Source organism: Acipenser ruthenus, chromosome 13 (genome assembly GCF_902713425.1).
Source record: "Acipenser ruthenus chromosome 13, fAciRut3.2 maternal haplotype, whole genome shotgun sequence".
Lineage (NCBI taxonomy): Eukaryota > Metazoa > Chordata > Actinopteri > Acipenseriformes > Acipenseridae > Acipenser > Acipenser ruthenus.
The window spans coordinates 34,539,521-34,545,520 of NC_081201.1; the positions used below are offsets into that span (position 1 = coordinate 34,539,521).

The following is a 6,000-nucleotide window of genomic DNA, read 5'->3' on the forward strand; positions in this document are numbered from 1 at the left end:
TGATCAGCCTATGGATAGACTGCTGTGGGATGTTCCGCCACTCTTCCTGTACAGCTGTAGCCAGCTGGGAAAGGCTGGCTAGTCGTGATTGTCTCCTGCGGATGGCACTGGCGACATGGTGCTCTACTGGACTCAGGTCCGGAGAAAAAGCTGGCTACGGCAAGACCTTGGCATTGTTTTCTTGAAGTCATGCAATTGTAATCTCTGTTCTTGCTTTAATTAAAATCATGTATTTTCGAATGGCTATTTATACAGATTCTTAATCAACTCATTTTGGCAATTTTAAAGTATTGATGTTTTGTGGAGGTCTTCATAGCAACATGTGCAGCTAAGCATTTTAATGTATGCTCTATCATATACCAGGGAACACACTGAGCTCCAACACATCTGTGTAGTCACTACATACTGTCAGTTAGATAACACCCATGGTATTTCTTGTAAAATGCATGTCCAATTCTAATTCATACACATATCAATCTAAATTCAAAAGTTGCTTTATGTTTAAAGAATTCAGATACACCCTGTGAAAATATACTGTCCCTGCAGTCATATACTGTAGTATGCATATATTATTGTACCTATTGCATTGTCAGAACTATATATATATATATATATATATATATATATATATATATATATATATACACATATATATATATATACACATACACACACACACCCTGGTAATTTTAGTAAAGCTACGTCACAGCAATAATAATACAAAAATGAAAAACTGCAGCAGAAAACCCCTTGAGAATAATTAGTACTCTATACCTCACAATATTAAGAGTTTAACATTCGCTTCTTGCGAAATCATTAAAACTAAAAAGCACTGCTAAAACAAAGGCGACTTCACTGTAAAGTGTGTTTAATTTACAGTTAAATAAAGTAACAGTGTGAAACGCTTGTCGTCACAAACACTTCCTGAAAACCACACTTTTTTTTTACTGCATTAATCATGGCACAAAAAAAATGTTGTGAATGCCGCCAAAACTCACCAGTGTTGAGTAGCTATGCTATAGCCTACATCAAAAATAGCCACTAAAAAAACAAAACAAAAAAAACTAAACTGTCATTTGTCTTTTCATACAACACGTTATTAAGTAATAAAACTGCATGGAAAATAACGCACAACGACCTGTAAAGGCACTGCGTACCAATGCTACTAATGTGAACCTTTTATTAACAACATTGTCTTACCGGTGAAACGCGCGTGTAATTCGCCCTCGGTGTAGCCTAAACAATTCCAAATTGTATAACTGTCTCGACTCAAAAACAAACAAATAATAATGATAGGCAACAGTGCATTACAAACATCAATTAAAAAATAATAACAAAAAAATAAGAAAAATGTGTAATATTAGTCAACACTAACAGTAACTAAATGTGTAACTAAGAAATGTACATGGTTGCTTTTGCAAAACCTTAAAATAAAAGTATAACTATAAAGGCGGTAATAATGTTTCAAAATAATACAGCACACAGTAGTAACACAAATTATTATTTGGTCACAGCTGCGCAAAGACATGTCGGGACGTTTTCGCCATCTGTAACAGTAACACATAGCTGAGACCGTGCAGTCATTAGCAAAAAAAGTCAATTTTTCTTTGAGACGACACGAGTTTTCGAAGCTCTAAACTGCGAGTAACCTTGCTGATCTGTGTGAGCAGATGTTGTCCATCACACTCAGCACTAAGCAAACAATACAGAACCCAGCAAAACAAAAGACTTCCACTCTCCTCCCTCCTGGCGCCCTCTCCCTTCAGTTAAACTACAACAACGAAGTAAAGAGCAAAGCTTCACAGCTAACCGCTTAACGGTCTTCCTCTAAAATTCAAATCAAAATAATGCCAGGAATGTACCATCCCATTATACTAGCGGGATAAAAAAAAAAGGCACCCCCTGTGTCGACCGTCCTTCTGTGAACTATGTCCAGTGTGGTTTTTCTGTTCTACATGTATTATTATAATCTGGTGATAGTATTTTGCTAATTGAAATCCTTCATACATTAGATTAAATGAGTTTGTTGATCCCGCGACTTAAAAACGAGGATGAACTCATCAGCGCCAAAAAATAGAAGGTATATTTTTTGAGGTTGGACTGAGGGGGCTTATGTGACCAAAGCAAAGAAAGATGTCCTCAAAATACAACACAAGCTCGTCCCTTTTCTTGGGTGGCGCAGTGAAGCGAAAACACATGGACATTGTGCTGGACAGATACACTAGTACAACTAAGGTGTTTATCTTACGAAGGAAAATATTATAACACTTTTGCAAAAATCCTACTCTTACCTCAATATCAGATGTATATTGCAAGCACAATCAACGTCGTTATGCACCCAGGAACATAACCATCCTCGTTTCGTTTCCTATCGATCCTCTCTTCAGGACAACTGATCCACCTTAAAAATGACACACACACACACAAAAAAAAACTTAATCCTCCAAGCTCTAACTGTGCAGGCTAGAAAGCAATTTCCGATGCAGGAACAAATCGAGAGACCTTTCTCCTCTCTTGGAGAATGTGTAGAAAAGAGTTGATGTTAATTTTTGAGTGATATATGCCCCCAATTAGCTACATTAATGGTATTTGGTTTAAGAAAAGCCTCTTGTTTTCTTTTCTGATTGCAGAGAGGTTTCAGAGGTAGGGTCTGAATGTGTATGTGTGTATGTGTGTGTGTGTGTTTTTTACAAGGCGGGGTCTCTTCATACAAACCAATGACACAAACCCACATGAGCCAGCCTCGCCCCCAGCAGATATTCTGAGTTTTGGAACAGATAGCAGTCTCCTAGGGTTGCTGTAGATACGAGATGACCTCGCTGCTCAAATGCAAAGAACAAAAACAAACTTTTAAACGGACTTTGAAAAAAAAAACACGGGTCGGGTACTTTACTTTTTCTTTGTCAGAGAAAAAGTTATGGCTTGATGCCAGATCGATACGCTTTGCTTCGCGTTAACAGGTTGGGGAAGCAATGACATCAGTGAAAGGTATTTAGGTGCCAGCTAAATCGCTAACGTTATAAATTATGAGCATTTTTGTACACCATATGGCAATACGGTACTGCAAAATAGTGACAACAGAAAGAAAAACAAAACATCATTATAATTATTATTATTGTAAGAAGCATTTCTTTTTGAATTTCATAAGCTCATCATAAGCTATTGTAAGTATTATTAGCATTGATATTGATTGACTTTAAACTTCCCAGTATTTATTTATTTATTTATTTATTTATTTATTTATTCATTCATTCTTTAACCAGTAAAAAGCCCATTGAGAACGATGCCTCTTTAACAGGTGTCCTGGCAAGATGACCAGAAACAGACAGCAGTCATTGTACAGCCCTAAAAATAACAACATCACTCTAAAAGATAATCTCATCATACATTCAATCTGGGATTACAAACATTTACACTTACATAATTCTTGGAACCTACTCATTAAAATAAATTGAATCTTAGTCATTATTCTTCATTTAGTTGATACATTTGGGTTATTTATCTGATGCTCAATCTATGAACATTTTGGCAATCTACAAGTTATATTATTGGTTGGTTGAGTTCTGGCTATAGTGCAAGAGACTGTATACAGTACTTCTCGGTAGTTTTATTGCATGTAGTCCCATTTACAGTCTGAACTTGCATAACAAATAGTAAGCATTACCCACAGTAGCACTTATAAACATGTGCAACAAATGAGGCAGGGATGGAATTGTTATCTGATTCAAATGTTGGAGTTTTAATTTTGTTGGGTTGGATAACTTTATTGGGTGTGTTATATCAGATAATTTTTTTGCTAGCAAGGACATATCTGCAATTTGAAGTATTTTATCACATTGTGAGGGAAATCTGATCGTATCTCCTCATTCATATTCAGAAAGTGCTTTATAAAGGATTTTAAGGATTTTAGCATACTGTAATTTAGAAGGATTTGAATTTTTTTCTCCAGATATTATCTTTGATTTTCCACAGTTAAGAAGAGATGCTTCCTCAGTATAACTCTTTGCCTTTTCCAGCAGAAAATATACAAACATCTTAAAAGATGTAGATTTATTTAATTGGTTTTCCTACACAATGTGCCTTATTTACTGGCATGTAATAAGTTGTTCTCATGAAATGAATATGGAATTAGATTAATTCAGGTAGAATTCCCAGGTGACGATACTGAAATCACAACTGTATGATTTGAGTTTTTCACTTATATCTTTACGCAGCATATTGCCAGCGCGGACAAGTGGTCATCATTTTTTCTGGGGACAATACAGTGTACAGTACAAGGCTTTTGGAACTGAAATGTTCTTTGAGCACACAGTAAATAGGAAATAGTACAGCTTATTTTCATCTTCATCTTGGGCTCTGAGTAGAAAGATAATAATTCCCTCTGTAATATCGGTTTCTTTCTCTGTGAAATTAGTTTGACAAAACACACATCTATTAGCCTCAAACAGTGGACCCGGTAGCATCAAATCTATCTGTCAAGGCGATGCAATGCACTCACTCAAAAAACATCACTTATATTAAAAAAGAGTTTATTTGACAACCGTGAGGCCAAGCCCTGCAATTAATCTCAGTGGTGGGTTGATCTATTTATAACATGGATGTAGATGCATTGCATATTTGCACACCTGTTCTGTTATAAGTTTGGGATGTTTTTCTCATTTAAGGGGATATTTCAGGACAATCTGATTTTGCAAATCATTTCACTTTCCTTTTCCGTGTTTTTCTTGTACTCGATGAGCATTTAGAAAAAAAAAAACCCTGTTCCTGTTGACATCTCACAAAGTTAGACCATTCGTTTCCGTGCACCCTCCCTGCGTGCCCTGATTAGTAAATTTAACTGTTCATTTCAAAGGTGCAATACAACAGTGTTGCCCTATATTTAGATGTTCTCTTGGAATTCTGCAGTCCCAGATTGCAATGATGAAGAATCCACGTGTCCTGCACTCAGTTTGATTACTAGTGTCTTGATATATCTGGCTTACTGGTTGCACTTCTTTATGACTACTGTGCCTCACCGCCAGGTCAGCTGTATCTGTAGCAGCAGTGCACCTCACAGCATGGCACTGCCTGTTACACTTGCACTACAGGAAATGCATTGCAATCCTTTGCTTTTTGAATGAGGCCCAATACATTAATATTTTATTTGAATCCCTGAGGCGTTGTTTTTGTTTTTTATTTTATATAAACGTTCCTTAGTAAATATCAGGGACAACCTTGTAATGTTAATTTACATAAATGTTCAAAATGTAAAATCATGGCTATATTATCAGTATTTTGGGGGGCTACATTGCTGGTGAAAAACAGTAAAGCCAGCCTATGTATTTTGTCATTTATTTCAGTAAAAACTAAAATGCCTTATAGTATAGCCCCATTCATGCTGTCAAACCTGCATAAGCAATCTAAATAAACAACAGCTTTGGATTTGTGACTGCAGAAAGATCTTTAGATTACCTTTTTGACAACTGAATACATTATCTAGACTACTTGGAGGTGCACAACCTTGATGGTAAATCACTTGCTTGTGTAACAAAAGGAAACAAAACTGGAAAGCATCTTCCAAGGTGACATTAAATGTAGGATTTTTGAAGCTGTGCCTCCTATAAAAGGATACACTTGTATACTGTGGATCCTGGCTGGCTCTAAAGGATTGTACTAATGCACTTGAGAAATCAAGGGAGACACATTTGTACTGGGTTGCCTATTTGTTCTGAGAATTTTATTTACCAACGAGCGACTTACAGCCCATCATATTTTGACACATTGCAGACATTCTGACTGGATAATGATAACATGCATTAGCCCTGGCATTAACCATGCTAAGAAAAAATGCCTTTTTATTATTATTTTAGAATACTTTAAATATTTGATATGGATATGAATTGGTTGTTATGGATATAAACAATCTTGCAAAAGAGAAAGGTTACACAAATGAAGCAGGATTGTGAGTGTAAGCGACATGAAGCAACATCTCTTATAAACTGAGTGCAAATATACAGTGCC

The 6,000-nt window shown here is 36.1% G+C and overlaps 1 protein-coding gene across 1 annotated transcript in view; it reads right to left on the reverse strand.

Annotated features, from left to right (window-relative positions):
• The window catches only part of LOC117418299 (C-terminal-binding protein 2), a 77,806-nt gene extending 75,128 nt beyond the window's left edge, over window positions 1–2,678 (reverse strand). The window contains exon 1 of the mRNA XM_034031213.3: window positions 2,292–2,678. The gene's annotated coding sequence lies outside the window, so the exon portion shown is untranslated. The remainder of the gene's footprint in view (window positions 1–2,291) is intronic.
• Between the last annotated feature and the right edge of the window lie 3,322 nt (window positions 2,679–6,000).